Source organism: Phalacrocorax carbo, chromosome 7 (genome assembly GCF_963921805.1).
Source record: "Phalacrocorax carbo chromosome 7, bPhaCar2.1, whole genome shotgun sequence".
Classification (NCBI taxonomy): domain Eukaryota; kingdom Metazoa; phylum Chordata; class Aves; order Suliformes; family Phalacrocoracidae; genus Phalacrocorax; species Phalacrocorax carbo.
This window is the reverse complement of record NC_087519.1, coordinates 36008459-36029529: the sequence shown is the minus strand read 5'-3', so window position 1 is coordinate 36029529 and position 21071 is coordinate 36008459. Positions and strand designations below refer to the sequence as shown.

Genomic DNA, 21071 nt, shown 5'->3' with positions numbered 1-21071 from the left:
GGCTTTGCGATAGGGACGAGATCTTTTTGCTCTCAGTAGTTTTGTAAGGAAAGCTGTATGGTTCAACAGTAGGTTTTTGACAGGTTTCTGCATTTAAAGGCACATCAGGAGCCCACCTGCTTTGGAGCTCAGGTGCCCTCCTTCTGTACTGCAGTCTTCTGTACAGTTTGTTGTGATTTAAGCTCACAATTAGCCAAGTACTCTGTCTTTTCTTCTTAGCTAGGAAAAATTGCTTTTGGGCGCAGTATTTCCCAAGCTTCCCAAATCCAGTGGTCCATCTTCTAGACTGGGACAGCAACTGACTTCTTTTCCAAAGCAAATATCTTCTATGGTTTTTCATTTTTCTGCTGCATTATGGACTTGAAAAACAGCTGAAAGAATAAAGGAAATGAATTCAGAGTTATTTGGACTGTAACATAACAGCAAAACACTAAGGCATGTAGCCTGAGGAATGTGCTTATCTAAAATTCCACCCCTCCTCCCAACACAATCCCATGTTTGCTAGGACTTTCTCACTTGCACCGAAAGGAAAAAGAAGGAATAGTTGCAATGGCTCGGCACGTAAACAGGCTCTTCTCATTTACCTTCCCTTGAGGTAAAGCAATAAACAGGTAATCCCCACCCAGCCCACACTCCCCATGTGTAATTTCTGACTCTCTAGCCGGAGGTTAAATCTCCTTCAATACCTACACTGTAGAGCAACCACGGTTAACTAGATTGCCTCGAAAGGCTTTTGAAAAACAAAACTTGGAAGTCCAAGTTAGTCAACAAGCGTGTGCAGGTACCCAATTCCATCAGCATTGTACAAAGTGGATTCTTATTCGTGTGCAGTAAGTGTTAGCAGGCACTTGGAAGACACTTCACATGCTCACACAAATTCTTCCCTTAAAAAAACAGCAATGCAGAAATTTTGTTTCTCTGACTTGATAAAGAATGACACAGTTTACTCTATGAAGTGGCTCTTCTATATTTACAGTAACAGCTCACTCCATATGAGACCACCCCCCTCAGTGTTTATCTTTGCATTAGCAAAGCAATATCAATGCATAACACCAGTTAATCACCTTAAAAATCCCCTTCCCCACTAAAAACCTGCATCTCAAAGCATGCAATAAGGATATATCTGAGACTACACAACAGTGTAAAGCCTGCATAGTAATATCTATTCATTTTCACTACATAACTAAAAACATTAATTCAAAGGTAGGAGAATCCAGAAACAAGGGGAATGCATCAGCCGCACACACAATGTCGGATGTTTCATGCAAATTGTCCCAGCCTCACCAAGTACATCACATCCTGTATTTTACAACAGCTTGCATTTTTCTCAAATTCAGAAATGGTCTTTGCCCCCTTCCTCTATCCAACTGATTCTGACTTACAGACTATCACAACAAACTTTTCCTTAGCCACATCTGTCCCAAGCATTACGTGTAGGTACCACCTAGCCGAAAATAATGGAGCATATAAATGGAAATAAAACATTAACAGTTGGACTTTAAAGGCAAATATGAATGCTAGACACCTGAAAAAACAGGTATTTAATGGCTGACTTAAGAAGCTCTTCTGCATTTTTCACTCTACTCACCTTAGATGTAAACAGCCAGATGGCATTTTTTAAATTTTTTTTTGTTTTTGGTGGAGGAGTGGGAGGGGAGGAGGGGAGTAGAAATGCTGCGAGGATGAAGAATATAATTTAGCACTCGGCTAAGGTACTCCCATCATACAGAAAATAGTCCAGAGTTCACTGCCTACAACCTGGAAAGGAACCCAGCTACCTCCACTGACAGAGACGTACAGAACAGTACAGCGTAACAGCGTAAGCATTGCAATAGAGTCTAGCTCTTTTGTAAGCCTCTACCAGTCACCATGCAACTTAGTTATCATAAAAATCAGGACCTAACATCTCCTTATGCCAATTTTCTCATACTTGCTCTTCTAGCACTTACATACTTCTCTACACTAGATCCAGTTTATGCCTGCTTTTATGCAGCAAGCTCTATGTCTGTCTATTGTGTGCAGTACGTACAAAACATTCCTCGAGTGGCCCCCGTAGACATCAGCCAAACCACAGCCTTGCTAGGACAGCTTATTCCAGCCACACTTCCACCAAGGTAAAACAAACAAACCCAGCAGAACTGCAGGGTTCTCAACAAAGCCACGTATCCAATGGTCTTCTGCCAACACGGCGAGTCTTGAGTACTCTAGGAAGAGCACAGCACATGAATGTAATGGTTACACTGCTTCTCAGAGTCTCAGCAATACGCGCCCAGTAACTGTGCAGTATACCTGCCGGTTTTTAAGAACACTCCTGAATGATTTGGAGTCATTGCTTTCCTCCTTGCCCTCTAATAGCAAAGTCCAACAAGAAACATCCCCTCCACAGGCACTGCCTCAGATGTGGAAGGCTGAGCAACCACTAGTTTTCTGAAGAGCCGTGGATTACACAGGGGCTGAAATGCCTACAGCTGCCATTATTTCACCCATAGAGACTGAACTAATGATCACAATGGAGAAAAACACTGTAGATTCTAGCAAAGATAAGTCCTGACAACAAAAAGAACCTGAGGCAAACTTGAATTGAGAGACAAGAGTGCTGTCACAGTTTCAATGTAATCAATTGCAACAGCAATCGAAATAGCTCATTTCCTCATTAGTATCATGAAATCCAGCTCCTTAAACTGCAACAAAGGAAGATCTTAGGAAAGCTATTCTACCCACCTGTTCTTCTGCTTAATTTTTTAACTTAGATCATTAAAAAATGCTTCATATTATAACTTACAGGAATAAAAAAATCACATTTGTCTGTGACGCACACATCAATTTCTCCACACTGAAAGTTTTTTCTGTACAAAAAAGTTTCTCCTTAAAATGGGAAGAAAGTCTGACTAAGCCATTTAATCCAAGCAAGCCTTTTCTGCCCTCTCCTCTCCCTCTTCAAACATAATAAATTCTGAGTCTGGATCCCTTTAAAGCAAAGGCCTCCAAGGAGCAGTTAATTGCAGTCCCAGGAGCTGAAACAGTTCACTTTTCTAATAGCAGTATTACTTAGAGTGAAAAAAGATAATCCATGCACAAATATTTAATTAAAGGTGCTGCCTGAAGAACTTATTTTCCATCAGTGCTACAAAAGTGTTACTGGTTTTACTTGGCAACATAAATCAGCAAGGCAAAAGGACAGCTTAAAAGTGCACTGCTAGAAAAGGGTCTGAAGTGAGCAACATAAGGCCAAAAATAAAGCAAGCACCATCCAAAGTTTAAGAGCCTGAAGCAAAAGTCACATCTTTGCCCCATATATTTACACAGATGAAAAACCTCTGAAGTCGAGGCACTTGCACCATTAAGAGAGTCATTTGGCTACTGTAAGCCATACCTTCACTGCACAGAGATGCTGCCAAGACTACATGAGCAGAAAAGCCCAAGATGTACACCTCCCAAAGACCATAAGCGAAAGAAATTCACTGTCGTTAGTCCTCAGCCCTTCAGCTGTGTCTGACATACCATCTGCAAATGATTAAATATTAAAAGGGACAATCTCTTTTGCACTGGACAAAGATAACCCCAAACTGTTACAGCTCTCTACTAACGGCAGAGCTGGTTATAAATTTGCTTTGTACTCTAAGTTTATAAAAACATACTTGGGAGCTACTCAGTTTTCAGAAGAGAGACTGACCCCAAGAGCTCTCGTAAGTTACAAGCAAGCATAACTTTGTATCAACTTGACATAAAGCTGGCCTAAAATTCACAGACACCTACACAAGAGGAACGGAGGAACACAAGGCCCTTGATCCTCTACTGAGTAACAAATTCAGCCAGGTACATGCCACATTTTTGTTACAGCAATTAGCAAGTCACTGCATTTGCAACTTAGATGGTTGAGCTCATATTGCTTTCAGTGAAATCAGCTTATGGCACCTTCAGTGAAATTAGGTACTGGAAGAGACAGTACCCATTCACATCTCTCACCAGTTTTAAGCCTGTTACAGTTTAACTACTAATTAATCCTTGGCAGTCCTATTTATTTTTAGAAGGTTTAGAGCACCCAAGTTTTAACTGAAAAGTGTAGAAATGGGAAAGGCAGTCCCAGCCAGTGCTGCTGAAAGGACTCTAACCGAAGGTTTCTAACTCACACCTGAAGTGCCAGACCACAGAAACCTTTTGTCCACGCACGCGCAGAACAAACCCACAGCACTGCTACCTCACACTTAGATCACCACGAGCTACCTAGGACTGGGCGCTGGTGGCCAGCAGACACACACAGCTGGTGAGTAATTCAGATACAGCTCACTTGCTAACTCCTAGGTTGTTGGGTTTTCTTTTCCCCCTCAGACTGCCTAGATTTTAATATTGCTATTCAAAATATACAAGCAGCTTGTTTTGAAGAGCATCAACAAAGTAAATAAAGCAAACAGCCTTGGGAGCTGGGCCGTGTGTGGGCACGAGTGATTCACACATCACCTGCTCCCACGGGAGGCAGTGGTTCTTGCAACACTCAGTGAGTCCAGGCTTTCCCAGGGGAGATCTGGAGCAGGCTCTCAATGCCAGCAGATAAGCAGGAAAGAAAGCATGCCTGAGGTTAGAGAGCTGGGATATGCTGTGCAAGAAGATGCCCTCCCTCCCCCAACCGGAGTCCAAAATTGGAAAGAGAGAGAGGAAGTTGGGGAAGGGTGTCTCTCTCCAAGTCACCACACCGCCAGACGAAGCTGATAAGGTCGGGAAGTCTGAAATAATTCAATTAGCACATGCAGAAGAAATGCAGGCTCACAGCAATGGGAACTATCTCCCCTTCGCCTTCTTTTCTGACCTGCCCAGCACAGTTCTGTGAACTGTTAACCAAACATTTTGTCCCAGAGGTGAAACAAGTCCTAGAGAAATGCACTTTGACAAAGCAGAACATATTAACACAAGACCATACAGAAAACACCAAAGTCCAAAGTTACCAGCTCACGGGTACACAGCAGGGCATGGAGCTGATGACCTCAGTTATCACACTGCAAAGCTGAAACTCATACAGTTACTTTGGTTTTTTCCCCTTCCCTCAACTAGTGCTTTCAGGAACTAACACACAGTCTCATCCGGTTGGCTACACATCTGCTAAATTTACTTCTGGCAAGATAATTATAATTTACTTATGGAAACATCCTCCTTTAGGCTACACTAGATTAATGGAGATATGCATAACAGATAAAACAGCATTTAAGAGAAATACTGTCACAAATCAGAGTGATTAAAGAGAAAAAAATCTGGATTAAAGAGCTCAAAGTTACTTTTGTTCAAGTACAGCATAAAGACATAAATAATTTTTAATCTTCTGGTTTTAGATTGATTTTAATGAAGTATCACTCAAGCCTTGTCCCTTCCTTCTTGAATACCTCTGCAAGGCATGGAAGTAGCTGAAACAAAGCCTATCAAACTTTGCTGTCCAAGCGAAAGGGAAGGGAACAGAAACTGACATTTCAGTCAAGGGCCTTGCACATGTCTGGGACCAAGGGTCTCCCTGATGTTTTCTAAAGGTTTTTCTTAAGACACAGTATATTTTCACAAGTCTTAAACATATATTCTGGCAGCTTTGAAAAAAGCTGACTTCTCTACTTATGTTAGCGATACACACACAGATAAGTAAAGGTGGTTATTACCAAAGGCAACCTGCTCCTCTTCAGAGCTAGAGTAAGTTTAGTTTAGAGATGGCTGTAGGGAGAGCATGTTAGTTAAACCCAGTCCTCAGCTGAGGAACACAACTCTGCTGTCCCTGCCCCGCAGTTCAGCACCCCACCCGCGGCAGCTGCCCCTGCTGAGCTCCCACGCACCGCCTCACCTGCGCAGCCCGGTGTGGAAGGGCTCAGGGAGGGGAGAGAGGCAGCACCGGAGCAGACAAGCTCTCTGCTTACACAACAAAAAGGCTGCGAGCAAGAGATAACTCGGGGGCAGAGCAGTGGGGTCGAGGGCCTAATGATGGACAACAAAAAAAAAATCTCTTGCAACAACTGGAAGTCCCCTTCGGCAGCTGCCCAACTGTATCAGCGCCCTGACCTGTAGCTACGGGGAGCCAGCCCGCGCTCCCCAGGAGAGGCTGGCACCGGACCACCCCGGGACCTGCCCCAGGCTCCCGCTTCCCGCGGGCCCCGTGGCACCCCGCGACAGCGCCCGGAGCCGAGAGACCGCGGCGCCCGCAGAGCGGGCAGGAGCGGGGGCAGAAGCGCGGGCAGGGCCGGCGGCAGCACAGCGGCGAGCGGCGCCCCACCGCCTCCCTTCCTCCGCCCGCCGTGACAGCGTCCGGCCGCCCGCCCGCCCGCCCCCCAGCCACCGGCGCACGGTGGGACCAGCCGGAGCCACCCCGGCAGCGGGGGCTCGGCGGCCGCTGGCCAGGCCTCGCTGCCCCGCACTGGCGGGGCCTCGCACAGGGCGGGCCCGGGCCGCCGCCATCCGCCGTAGCGGGCCCGCCGCCCGCCTCGCCTCACCTCTGCCCGCCGGCGCCGCCCGCCTCGTCCCGGCCGCCGCCAGGGCCGCGCTCCGCCCCACGCCGGGCCTGGCTGCGCCGGCGCCGCCGCGTCAGCCCTGCGACGGGGCGGGGGGCAGCGGCCGGCGGGCAGCGCGCCTGCGCCCGCCCGGGAGCGGGGCTCCCCGGGCCCCCGCCGCCCGCCTCCTGCGGGAAGCCCGAGAGGACCCCCGGGAGGCGTGAGCCGGGCATGCGGAACGGCGACACGGGCCTTTGCGGGCGCCGCTGTCGGTCGGCAGCTCCCACCCCCCGTCCTCGCCTTCCCCGGCTGAGGGCGACCCTTCCCGGCGCGGGGCCCGCGGGAGCTGCAGGCCTCCGCCGCCCCCTCCGCGCACCAGCGGCGGCCGCGGAAGGGCGGAATTTTAAAAATAAAACCAACCTAACTTCTTAAAATAAACCATTAATTAATATGTCGGCGTATGGCTGTGCTTCTAAAAAAATAACCCAAATTGAAAAATACTGTCGTGACTCAGGCCTCAGCAGTCTGCCAAAACTGCTTCTCCTACAGCTAGAGCTGCAGGCCGCGCTCTCCTAGGCTGCGGCGGAGGCAGCAGGGTTTGTTTCTCCGTGCCCTGCCTTTTACTGGCCGTTTTAACATCTCTGTACCGCAGTCCTTCTGCCTGAAGCATGGGGAAGAAGGTATCTGCCAGTTTAACTGCTGCGTTGCGTTGTAGAGGCATCGTGACAATGGGAAGTGCTCCAAAACCATTGCATTTTTGTTGCTGGGTGGAGGAAGGTTATGCTTCCTCCCACTGGGTAGCCCCTGCGAGGAGCGGCTAAGGGAATTTGTCCAAATAAAAAAGAAGTCAGCGAAGCGGGGAGGATTGGGAAACAGCCATGATGCATCAGTTTTGTTACAGCTTTGCACAAGGTGAACTGCTTTGTGATCATGCAGTATCCATTATGCTGTGCATTCCTCCAGGAATTACAGTATTCAGGCCGTGGGTTGTGAAATGCTATAACAAAGAAATTAAAAAACAACAACAAAAAAAGAGGGATAGGGAAGACAATGGGGTGATGCAACAAACAAAACATCAAAGTCAGTGCCAAACTGAGAGTTGCTGGCTTTTATTTGTTTGTTTGAAAAAAGTCTAGCCCAGCTCTCTCATTAAATACAGTGCTTTCCTAAGCAACCGTTTGTTCTTCCTGCACGGTAAACCCAGCCAAAGATGGGCTGAGCAGTTTCAGAGCAACAGGATGAGTCCTCTGGCCTTTATGAAACACACAGTAAACAGCGTGCACAAGGCAATGCTCAGGCAGTGAAGTCAAAACAGGAATATAATAATTGGAAAGAGGATTCCTTCCCCAGTCCATCGGAGTGCTGCAGTACTCTCTGGCTTTCCGTATGTAACAGCACCTCTCCTCTCAAATCACGGCCTGACCCAGGCCATCATTAGTATAGTCTACGCCAGGCACTTGAGACACATAAATGGGAGCCCAAGTTCATGAGATCCTCTTAAAAAAATCATGATTTGACTTTTTAAATGTGGGGTTTATGAGCCTTCTGGTTTTGCCTGTGAGGATCAGCCTTATCGCACGTTCATGCGTTCTCTCTGTCCACGAGGGCTAGCAGCAGATCTTTAAAAGCTGGAAGCTGAGATTCTCAGATGAGTAAGACGCCTGTAAACACTGAGGCTTTATGGAATGCGTGAAAGACATGAGACTTGTGAAAATTAATAAATAAATAAATAAAAGCCAGACTTGGCAACACTGACAGAAAGGACTGAATACCAACTGCATTACCGTAACATTTTTGTGGCCAAACTTGCAGCCTCAATGTTTTAATGATGGCAGCCTTTACTGCATTTAACAGAAGCCTGGATTTGATTCTTTCAGAATAAAAGGGCTTTTGAATGCTCTGTAAAGGCAGTTTCCTGACTCCATTGATCGCTGACACAAACACCAGAACTAAATCTCCTACATGTTGAGCTAAAGCAACAATCCCATTAATTTGGACAGCAGTGAGCTTGTACAGGAAGCCGTTGCTGGAAGAGGACATGTAGCATGAGCCGAACCAGTTGGCTGCTCTGCGTCTCATGTCGCCAAGCAAGAACAGGGCCAAGGTAAATCTCCATATAACCATGTTTTATTTGGAGGCTGCTAACACCCAGTCTGAATTCATGAAAGAATGCGAATAGCCACATCAGGAAACACAGCAAAAGATTATTCAAACTGCCAGGGTTTAAGAAGGAAAATTAAATTTGTTCTTTGTTGTCCATGCCTATTTTTCCACTTCTGAATAGGAATAAAATTGAGGACTGCTCCAAAGAGCTTGCACGTTCCTTCACATAGCTTTAAGTTGTGATGTAAAGACTACACTGGCAGAAATATCTGTATGTCTTAGCGCATACTTGTCAATAAATACATGGAAAGGATTGTTGTTAAATTGCAACAAAATAAAAAAGCTTTAAAAAAGGTACATTCACAGCAGGCAAAATCTAACCTGAATGCAGCTACAGACAACGGAGCGTGGCTACTCTCTGGGCCACGCTTCAGGAAGTTTGAAGTTTCTCCAGGCCATAAGAATCTCTATGAGGTTAATCCTTCTATAGCACAGCAATACAAGGGGGAAAGGAGCAATAACGCAACAGAGATACCCCAAACTCCCGTGTGAGGAAACATCCCTACTACATAATCATGCCTCTGTACTTTCACCCCCTGCCCGGTTACTGAAGAGAATCTTGGTCAGCCAGAGCAGATCTGCCCCTGCTGGTGCTCTGGGATGGCCTCTCCGGGCCACCCCCCACACGCACATGCTGCCCGTGATTCTTGGGCATCCACCCCTACTTGCTCAGTTTGTCCTCCCGGTCAAGGACAAGTGCACAGCAGCTCCTGAAAAAAAGATCACTTCAGTGTATCTCAGAGTTGAATCACCTAAAATTTAAACATTGGCTTCTAGCTCACAGTTAACCAAAGGTGGCATTTCTTTGTCCCTCAAATTCAGTGGACCGTCAGGGCCTTATATTACTACAGCCATGTGGGTAGGTTCAAACCTCATTTAAGAGGTTGCCAGTTTTCCAGCTGCTCATCTCACTACATCCCAGTTAGCCTGTTAGGGCTGGAAATATAGTGTATGCAGCAAACCCTGCAAAGTAACTTGATTTAAAAAAACGCTCACAACATTTTAAAAGCAGACTTCTCATAGCTTCTTTAGAGTATGCTCTGTGGCCTGCACAACTCATCCAAAGCAACTTCTGGCAGATGTGGGGATGAGGGAACCTCTGACATTTCCATCACTGCAGGGTGGGTTTTTCAGTTCCTCATCTATGATTATATAAATACAGGCAGAGCTTTTAAAGTACAAAACCACCACTACTCACGTGTTTACTCAACTGACTTTAAAATACCTGTACTTTCATAATTACAACAGTGACAAGGATTTCAGAGGGAAGGCTGATTTTTTTTTTTGAGGTAGAGAGGACACTTAGTGATTGAGGATGACAAGTATTAATATTAACACTCTGCTCCACCATAAACACCCTGTGTCTGGCATTTCAGGACAGTGCTTCACCCCGCAGTGGCCACCAGTACTTGCTGGTTGGAGGTTGTTACCTCTCTAGCCCAGGCTGCAGGGCAGAAAATACTTCTGTTCCCTGTCCACTTTGCATGCAAGTCAGAATAGCTTGGGCCACCCTCACCAGTGGTTTAAGTGAAAATACCCAGCATTGTGCTGAAGGATGAAGAGCCACATAGCCCATCAGCTCTGCTGTGGCACTGATGACTGCCCTCAAACAGGTGGGAGCAGTAAAGTCCTAAGTGATTCTTGCTGCTTGCAAAATAGACAAGTCTGAGTGCTTCTGAGATCTCACTCTGCAGGCTGCTTCCCTGCTGGTGTGTTTTGAAAACAAGTAGGCTGAAGTCAACAGGCCCCAGATATAACTGTGAAAGGGACTGCAGAGGTGAAAGAAAGGCACCCCTAACACAGTGTTTACCTTTGGACTTGGATAGTCCCAAATGATGTCTTGCTGTATGTCTGCACAGACCACAGCTCACTGAGGCCACATACAGGCTATATTTAAACTAGCTATTCCAGGTACTGCAGGCAGTGTCATCATGGTACCCATCCAGTGCAGACTGTGGAGCCCACTTGTGAAACTGAGAAAATATGCAGGTGACTACACTCTGCTGCACTCTGTAGCTCACCAGGGCTGCTACTCAGGTAATTTAAAGCTAGTTTGAGTTGCATTTCCACATGTTTATTTAGGCAGTGAAACCACCTGGGGCAGTTTCTTGCCTCCAGTCACTCCTGTGTCTCTGCTCCCTCGCAGCGTCCCTCCAGGTGTGCCAATACTACTATCCGTGAAGCTCACTGGAAACTGAATGCTTGAAGTTATCCACATGGCAGGGGTGGGCAGAGAAGAAGCAATACCCAACAGTTTTTCTCTGGAGTTGCACAGGGACAACTGGAGGCAGGGGCAGGCTGAAGCACTCAAGGCTGGGAACGGCAGGCAGTCTAGTTAGCCACCGCCAAAAGTGTGCATAGAACCAGTCTCAGAATACCCCATCGCTGCTCTTGTAGTGAACAACGACCCTTAAACGTGCATAAATGATGTTAGTCCAAATGGTGTTACAGAAAGGATAAATGTGGTCTGTTTCACTCAACTGCCAATATTCTTCATTAAAACATGTTGGCTGTGTTCTCTCTAACAGTGACATACTAGGGGCAAGATCTGGAAGAAGGCTGCCTACTGGAATCACTGCTGATGCACAGCATCCTGCCGGTACATTTTGTCTTTTGCTTGGCAGCCAAACGTGGGACTTTTTCTTGACACTGTGCTGCCTTTCACTTGTATCAGATTGTGAGGGGTGGTTTCATCAGAAACAAAAGAGTGAAATGGAATAAGTAATAAATTAGAAGCAGGACAAAGCTGTCACTGCAATTCTTAGAACTTGAAAGAAAAAGAGTTAAAACCTCCTGCAGCAGAGATTTGATTATCGGCTTTCCCAAATGATGCCATAATTGTAATTGCCAAACTCCTTCTAAAGCAGTGTATACCTACAGACATTGCAGCACCAGAATTGTACGTGGTGAAGGGTATAGAATGTGCAGTGTAGGATAGAAATGAGGATGTTACAGTCAGTGAAAATCTTCATTATCAGGAGAGGCTAGAAAAGCTGAGACCATTTTCAGAGAGAAAGGAAAGTGCTGGAGGGGCCTTGCTGCATATTTTCAGATCAATGAAAGGGAATTGTGTTTATGCATTTTTCTTACCCTGGGTGAATCAACTAGGAGAATGTAAGATCAAATGGGGAGTTCAAAATGAAGTAAGCAAGGATGTTAGCCTTTCCCAGTGTCCCATCAAGGCATTAATGCAATATCATCTGGAGCTGGTCTGCTATATCTAAAGCTTTTGAAGCATAATGAACTTTGTTTTTTGAAACAGAATGAACTTTGCTTTTCAAATTAGAACTGACAAATAAAATAGCTTAATCATCTCATTTCATTTGGTTGACAGCAGGCTGAACATGAGCCAGCAGTGTGCTCAGGCGGCCAAGGCCAATGGCATCCTGGCTTGTATCAGGAATAGTGTGGCCAGCAGGAGCAGGAGCAGGATAGTGTCCCTGTACTTGACACTGGTGAGGCCCCACCTTGAGTACTGTGTTCGGTTTCGGGCACCTCTCTACAAAAAGGAGCATGTCCAGAGAAAGGCAGTGAAGCTGGTGAAGGGTCTAGAGCACAAGTCTTATGAGGAGCGGCTGAGGGAGCTGGGGCTGTTTAGCCTGGAGAAGAGGAGGCTGACGGGAGACCTTATCGCTCTCTACAACTACCTGAAAGGAGGTTGTAGCGAGGCGGGGTCGGTCTCTTCCCCCTAGCAACAAGCGATAGGACGAGAGGAAATGCCCTCAAGCTGCGCCAGGGTAAATGTAGGTTCGATATTAGGAAAAAAGTCTTCACTGAAAGGGTTGTCAGGCATTGGCACAGGCTGCCCAGGGAGGTGGTTGAATCTCCATCCCTGGAGGTACCGAAAAGAAGGGTAGACGTGGTGCTTGAGGATATGGTTTAGTGGTGGACTTGGCAGTGATAGGTTAGTGGTTGGACTTAGATGATCTTAAGGGTCTTTTCCAACCTTAATGATTCTATGATTCTATGATCTCTGCTCAAAAATTACTCCAAGGAAAGAAAACCCAGCAATTTATTGGAGACGTAGCACTTACAGAAAGCATTTCTGATGGCAAGTTTGTTATTCAGACATCTTCCCATGTTCTGAGTTGAAGTTACAATGAAGGCGAATGCCCCAACCTGAACTAGGTGCCACTCCAGCTTGGGAACTGTAATCCCATAGGCGTGGGCATGGTTTGATTTAGGTGTTTCAAGAGATGCATCAGAAGACCAGTACTCACTGTCAGCCTCTGCTTCAGAGACATCCATTCATTCTGTGTCCTTGGCATTTTTAAAAGCTAAGCAGATAGCATCCTAACCACATGGAGGGATGTAAAAGTGTTTAGACACAACCTCTGATTCTTTACAGTTCCTAGAGGAGCTACAGAAAAAGCCACATCCCACTGCCAAAAATGCTAAACCCCTTTAACCTCATCTGTATAATGAGTATCTTTAAAACAGATGTAAACTCTCATGGTCAAATGAGAGACTCCTGTGCAGGGCTAAGCCCCAGGTGAATAACCAACCTTATTAGCTTGAAGCATCGGTTGCTAACATTTGAAAGGTTTCCACTGTGGCTGGCCTGTGACTCGTGACTTTAACTTCAAACAAATAAATGTGAAGGTTGAAGCATGTAGATTACTGCTAATGGCTGAGACTAAAAAAAGGAAAACAATGTTCATTAAAGGATTCTATATTATCTGTCAGTATAAAAAAAAAACCCACAGAAACTTAACCAAAGCAAAACCTGTACAATGTTACTGGAGTTGTGCTAGTGCCAAGAAACATCAGGGATCCTACTGTACTAAATTTATAGTGGTATTAACTAAAATTGACTATGTAAAAAGGAGACATCCAGTCTGATCTTGCTGCCGGGACTTCTGAAATGAAGAGCAAAGTACATGCTCTCCAGTGGCAAGTCATCCCATCTAAATGAGAAGAGGAATCTCCAGGTGAAGAAGAAATTCCTTCTCCATTCGTTATGGACATACCCAGACAGCTCCTACAAGTTAAAGCTGAGGGAGATGAATCCTACCTTTAGGGAGGAACAATTTCTTCCCTAACTAACTTATCATCAAAGACAATGGAGAGACATCCCAATCCAGACTCAACAGGTCCCAGAGTGGGGATGTGACAGGAGACTGCAGGTGGTAACCTCTGGGTCCAGATGATACCATCTAAGGCAGACGTTTGCCCTCATGTACAGCGCAGTCACTGGCAGAGCCCAGCCAACATCTGTAGCCAGACAATCCCTTTTTTAAAAACAGAATTCCATCTCTCTCCTGCACAATGAATATTTTCTTGCATTATGAAAACATTATGCCTATTGTTTTGAACAAAATCCTGACACATTCTTATTTGACCTAGTTGAGATTTTTAGTAGTTTCTCGTATTTCTGCATTGCAGTACTGCCAATACATACCTGAAAAAATGATATAAAGATTGGGGGCTCATCTTGCTTCAAGAAGGATAACTGTAAATATTTCTGGAGACTGTTATGGATAGTGATACATATTCTGCACTCACTACTTTTCTCTGGATAGGAGGGAAAGATGTTCATTTAAAGCATGTTAGACAGTCATTTTAACTTACATTTCTTGAACACTTATTTGTGGTTGATCACCAGATAATGTGATCTAGAATCTTATAAAAATGCTAATTTGGTTAAGAAGAGACAAGAACTGATCACAGCTAGCTAACATGTTAAATTGGAGTAAAGTTGAATTAACAAACAAGGAGACAAAACTCAAACCTTTCCAGATTCACCCCAGTGACCTGAAGGCTGAATATCTGCTCGATAAAGATTTTTAAAGTTACTAAACTTCTGGCCATTGAGCAGTTATTTATCTGCAGTTCTAGGGGACACTCTTGAGTTTCCCAGATCCTACTAAAACTGAATAAGTATAAATAAATGAAAGAAATAAGCAAATGAAACACTTGTATTGAGCTTCTTAGCAAAATACACTAATGGCTAATCATTGTGCAGTCCAAAAGGTGTGCAGCCATAACGTATTTTATAATCTATTAGAGAATATATATTCTCTAATATAATATTATGTAATATTAATATAGAATATAATAAATATAATAAAATATTAGAGAAAGTTCCCATTGCAGTCAAACAAAAACTGTTGTAAGGGATTGCTAAACAGACTGCAATTAGTAGTTTGTACATATAGACAAGCTTTAACTAGCTGATGCCTTCAAAATGCAAGTCCAAGTCTCTTTTAAAACTTGTCCCCTTCACTCTGAAGCTGAATGAGTTGCAGAGCCTCTGGAAGGATAAGGCCTTGACTGCTGGAGTTTTTCAAACTATGCATCTCTTTGATCCTTTCCCAATATGCAAAAAATACTAAAATTCTCTCCTGGATTTCATTACACATAAAAAGACATGAAAGTGCAATTTTTCCTTACTCATCAACAACAACCCACCAACCCTAGCTCCAAGCTAGACCATTCTGGCTACTTCAAAAAATGGTTTTGAAATTTCCGTTTCCAGATTGCCCTGGCAGGTATAACTGTGACTTTGCAAACAGCTACAGCTGTGTGTGCTAATTGCTTTTCTCTAAATTATTTATGAGACACTTTTGACTGATGAGATTTCTCACAACAGCATGTGCTAACCATTGGCAGTGGGCTCCTGAACTAGTGGGAACTCCATCACCTGCTGAGGTGCAGAAAAGCCAGCTGTTAGCAGACACTATGTCCCTGGCAGCCTGTTCACTGAACTGCGAGGTCAAGCTCTACCTGCTTTCATCTCCTTTTCCAATAACTGCTCAATAGGAAATTTATGTGTAAGCATTATATCTGCACGTAACACACACCCTTTACTTTTGGGACAAGATCAGAGAATTCTGGAGACTGCCTAATTTAGATAAGGCAGAATTTAGGGTGTCAATGACCTGTAGAAGACAATCCATTTCACTAAACAGGGCTGTTCAAGCTCTGGTCCCAGCTGCAGCAGGGGGTCTGTAAAATACAGTTATGAAAGCTAGAAATCAATAGGCTTAAATTCATGACAAAGGAGGTAGTAGTTTTACTAGAAAAATTTTACAAGATATATAAACTGAAAAAGAATAGAAAACACGACCACAGACAGTACAAAATATTTATCATGAGCCACCGCTTACCACTGCTTTTTCCTAGAGGGCTTATCACTGCTATCCAGATAAAAACTACTTAAAAAGCTATGGCTAAAGGTAACCATAAGCCCTGTCAATTAAATAAAAAAACCTAGTGTTCCAGGGACCAGCAAATTATGTCAGTATTTTTCTTTTCCTTTTTCAGATATGAACAACTGATAGGGAGCAGCAGTCAGAACCAGGGTGGCTAGAAGAAAAACTTCATGTCTGGAGTTGCAAGAGCTCAACAAGAAGCAGCCAGATGAATGAAGCAAAGCAGCCTGCTAGAATTACTGCTCACTATTGGAACTTTTATTATCTTCCCAGGAGGCTATAAAGGTTTCTGGGTAAGCAACCAATGTGACATCTTCATGAGTTTCACAGCTGTGTTTAAGAACTAAATTTAAACATTATTCCCAGCCAAACTGTAGATGAAGTTGTGCGTTGGACCTTTTCCTAGGCAGTATTTTTACCCTGCCGATCCCACAGATTTTAAACTATTTGAATTAACCTTGTGCTCGTTTATTCTACATATGCCAGAAGATTCACAATGTTTTCTGTACAGAAGTCTTGTGACCTCAGATACAGGGGTTCAGACAGGAAAGAGAGGGTGATAAAGAGGGACCGTGTTACTCCTCAGAGGTGAGCTGGTATTTCAGAGCCAGGTCAGATATACCTGAGCCACTTTTCTCAGTGCATCAAAGATATAACCTGAATTGCTGTGAGAGGTGTGCAGAGGACAGCACACCATAATCTGGCTGTGCACAAGGTCAGGAGCAGGAAGGCAGGGCAGAACGTGCAATTGTCTTAAGAGTGCCCAGAAGTTTCATTTCTTGACTCCCTTCTCCCTTGCAGTGGAGGAGGCTCGCTGGCCATGTCCCATTCAGTAGGTGGCACTTGGGAGTTGAAACAAATGTGCCAGCTTCCAAGCGTGCTGCCTCAAAGAGATGGGCCACATGGACTCCTTGCACTTCCATGAAACAGCAGCCTGGTGTTAAGAAAATGGGTCCCCCACAGAAGAAGAGGAGGAAGCGGGGAGAAAGCTGGTGTTCCCAGCCACCCATCACAGATGTAAAAGGAGACAGGACAGAAGGTATCTGTCTGGATCTGACACAGACTAACAGCATGGCATGGGTAAGGCTAGGAAGTCATTCATGCCTCATTTCTCCCACCTGTAAATTATTCCTCCTCCTTCATCCCCACAGGCACATCATTATGATTGCTCAATTAATTAACAGTTTAAAAGAGCTCTGAGACATTCAGATAGAAGAGAAAGATTTTTTTTTATATTTCTGCTTCGCTAAAATTGCGTGCATAAACACTGAATTTTGTAAGTCCTTTGCTGAGGATGAACAATTATCTCCAGTTTATGGATAGGTAACTTAAACCATGGAAATGTGAAAGCACACATTTTGATAAACATCCTCAAGTTCCAAGATCCCACTTTCTGGGTTCCCAGCTACATATAAATCCAGCTTGACTTTCAGAGAGCTGAGCACTCCTAGTCCTAAATGTGAACAGCCACAAGTGACGGCATTCATCCACTGAAGACCATGTACTTAAGATCTCAAATCAAGTGTCTCAAAGCTTAGCCCACTCTAGAAAACCTAAATGGAAACTTACCCAAGAAAACCTGAATGGAAGCAGTGCACTCGAGTGCTCTGTCCACCACATCACACACAGCACGCTTGTGTTCAGCTAGAGCTTCATGCCATTGAGGAACCAGAACAGGTGACCAGACTTTCGGAAGCATCTATCACATGGCTCCCCAGCACAGTGAGTTGTAAATGAAATTGTTAGGGGAGTGAGAGTTTCCCTGACAAAAACAATTTAAACCCTCACATGAAAATAGAATGCTGAAAGGAAATCTGCCCATTCGGCACCATTATTATTTTTAACAGAAGACCCAAGTTCCTGTCAAAAACAGGAGAATAGACATTTCTGAGCCAGCTTTAATGGGAAGATCTTTTGAAATGCTCAGCCATCTGTCACAGTAGGAGTGCTTGTTGTTCAGCCCTTCTGAAAAACTTGGCCCTTCTTTTGGAACATGGTCGTTTTGAAACTCTGCTTTCAGGCCTTTCCTAGGAACCACATCTTCCGTGGAAGGTTCTGCTCTTTTTGTGTCTACCAGTACTGTCCTCAGTGCAGTGGAACCTGCCAGTAAAGCAGGTAGAGATGGGCTTGAAGTGCAAACCCGGAAAATTGCTCTGAACTAGCCCTAAATCCAAGGACAAATGGGTAGGTTAAGTCCAAAACTAACTGTGCTTTCATTTAATGTTGCTTATGAAAAACATTGCAAACATATTTTAACAAATTTCCAAATGTGTGTATCTCATGAAAATTGCTCGCTGAATACTCCTTTTCACTTAGAAACATTTATTTTCCCCCTCCTCTGATTCTTCCAGTCCTCCCCCTTCCCTCTCTTACTATTGTTGACATCTTGTCCCAGGTAAAGAAGAGGTAACAAAGGACCCCAGTCACCCAACAATGGAATGAACTGCTCTTGCTCATAAAAGATTATTAACACTGGGACTCCAGTTTGGGATGGAAGAGCAGCTTCCAAATAGGCCTCCCTGGGTGTTAATAAGATCTGCTATACAGACAGGAAAATTCTGCAGCAGGTGAATCATCTCATGCCCTGGGACCAGGAAAACGGAGACAGTATGATGCACAGCACTGTATTAAAACAGAAGTATGATCCCACTGTAAACACATCTGGAACCTGCAACAATTCCCCTTCACAGAAGGATCTGAACTCAGCCCAGCAAACCAGAGCATTAACCTGGACACTTGCCCTTTCTTCTGATACTGGTTTGTTAGAAGAATATGTTACTGGTCTCCATTTTAATAAATACAGATTATGCTCCTGTGGCTCTCTGGGATAGAGAGAAAAACCGTGTTACTTTCAATGGAGCAAGACCTCCAACAAATTGGTGAGATATATAAGAATACTTTTTATTTCTAAAGTGGGCCAAGAGTCTTTGAAGTTACATTAATACCTCCAGATAAAGAGCCACACAATCCCTCCTGCTGCAAAGGAAACCTCAGTGAAATTCTGGCTACAGAAAAATTAACAGCAAAATTCCCACCACTTTCACTGTGAACGAGACTTCAGGCCATAAATCTATTCTGTAGAGGGTTTTCTACCAAATGGTTGAAAATCCTTTTTTTCCAAAGGGGAAAAAAAAGTCAATTGTTTTATTGTGTTTCCTTTAAAAAGCCATAACCAAACGTTTCATTTTAGATTGGGGTCAATCCCAATTAAAAAATTTCCAGTTCCCCCACATGCCTTCATGGAGCAGGGGAGCTATATTGGCAGACACGTTCTGATGCTAAACTGAACAGACACATAAATGCTTGATAATGCCAGGCAATATGTTTTGAACTTTCCATCCCCACAAAACAAAAATTCAGCATATCAAGGTTCTCCTCCCTCCCCTACTCCCAAGTTTGGACAGAAATACATATTGCAATATTGCAATTTTTCAAAGATTTTTTAAAAACTATTTAAATTCGTGTCAACAATGGCTACCACCTGGCACAGCCCTACCAAAGTTAAGAAGTTACTGTGGAATAATAAAGCATAATTCAGAACAGAATGTGGCCTGAAGAGCTCCATGTCCCAAAGAGCCCAACAAAACCATCCCCTTGGCTCTGCTTATTCCTTTTGAGGAAGAACCCAGCGGAAGGGAGGCAGTCAGTGTGACTGCCAGTTTTGCAGAGTCTATGAAACTCTTGGGAGACATGACCCCAGTTCTCTGGCTCTTGGATTTCCAACAGAGGACTCAACTGAAAGTGATCCTCTCCAGGGCCCCAAGATCTTCACCCTTAACCTTTCTGAGTCATTAAAGAATATTCAGCTCGTCATACAACAAATACAGCAAACTTATTTTTGCTACAGCATAGCAATCTCAGAAGCTACTGAAACATTTTAAGCTAATGGTCAAGACCTTGTTTCGCAAGGCTGAAGCCCCATGAATTGAACAGAACTTCAGCACTGGCTTAAATTTAAGCACAAGCTGAAATGCTCGGCTGAATAGGAATAGCCTGAGGAATTATGCAAATGCTTAGATGAATCCGGGTCCAAATATGAATTACTTTAGAAGATAGAGAAGCAAGCGGTGCAATTTAATCATTTTTATCTCCTTACCAAGAATGCACAAGTTCTTACAGCTAATATTACAGCTTCTGCTGCTGCCAGAAGCCAAATGACCTATTCTTTAACAGTCAAGCTCTCCTCATTTTCAAACTGAAGATTAGTCCATTTATGCTGAACAGTGGCACAGAATGACAATTTCATAATACATAGATTGAGTGCTATTCCACTCACATGTTACATTACCTTGCCCTTTCTTCCACTGCACTTCCACTTGCAATTGACTATCATGGTAATAAGGTGGTGCTGCTTCTAATCTCAAATTGTACACTTTCTGGGATGCTGACAATTCATTAGATACCGCCACAGAGTGGCCAACCGATCTGACCTCGAATCTGAACACAAAAAAACCATGGAGATACAACTTATTCATATTAACAGTCTGCATTAAAGTTACTATGTGAGCTGGACACTTCCATAAAATGCTGAATAAAATGAACCTTCAGCAATAGCACTCAAAAGGGCAGCCAGCACCTCCCAGCAGACTATCAGCACCGTCCACAAGTGATCCCATAAACATGAAGGCTGATTGTGAAATGCTTCTACACATGACTGGTCCTTACTTCTGCAAATACTCTCACAGGCATGAGCATTTTCAGGGTCAGATCCCACAGCTGTGTTGCTAACAGACAGTGCAGTACGTGTCAAACACAGATTCCAGTTTGCCCTCCTTGCAGAAATACCAGTGAATCCTTAATGTAATCTCTGAGAATGTCATAATAGAAAACTAATGCTTTACAGTAGGATATCATGACCCCTCCACAAACTAAAGAAAGCCCTTATTTCACTGTGATCTGAGCAGAAAAATGTATGAGAAAGTGGAAAGCAATTAAATTCTGCTACCAAAAAGAGTTTTGTTGGTAAATACAGTGCAACTGCCACAGGAAGATATATAAAAGAGCTCGCTGAGAAAACATCCCAATTTAGACTGCGCAACTCCAGGGACTGCTTGCTAACAAAATACAGAGTATTTTACTTCTAGGTCACCAGTTTCAATCTGGCCTCAAAGGAGAAAATGACTGAAAGTTAATGCCAGCTGACAGTGGTGTGAAAGCAGTAGGGTGGATCTCAGCCCACTTCCTAGTAGATTGGAGGACACAACCCAAGTATTTGTGATTTGTGAAAGTAATAAAGCTAAAAATTCAGGCTGTGATTCAACGATACATTAAATCCAGCTGTAGGACTCTTAGCACAAGG

General features: G+C 44.1%; 1 protein-coding gene across 1 annotated transcript in view; it reads right to left on the bottom strand.

The window, feature by feature from the left end:
• Positions 1–101: 101 nt before the first annotated feature.
• RHBDD1 (rhomboid domain containing 1) overlaps positions 102–21071 on the bottom strand; it is a 207007-nt gene continuing 186037 nt past the window's right edge. Inside the window, exon 9 of the mRNA XM_064457398.1 lies at positions 102–371. The gene's annotated coding sequence lies outside the window, so the exon portion shown is untranslated. The remainder of the gene's footprint in view (positions 372–21071) is intronic.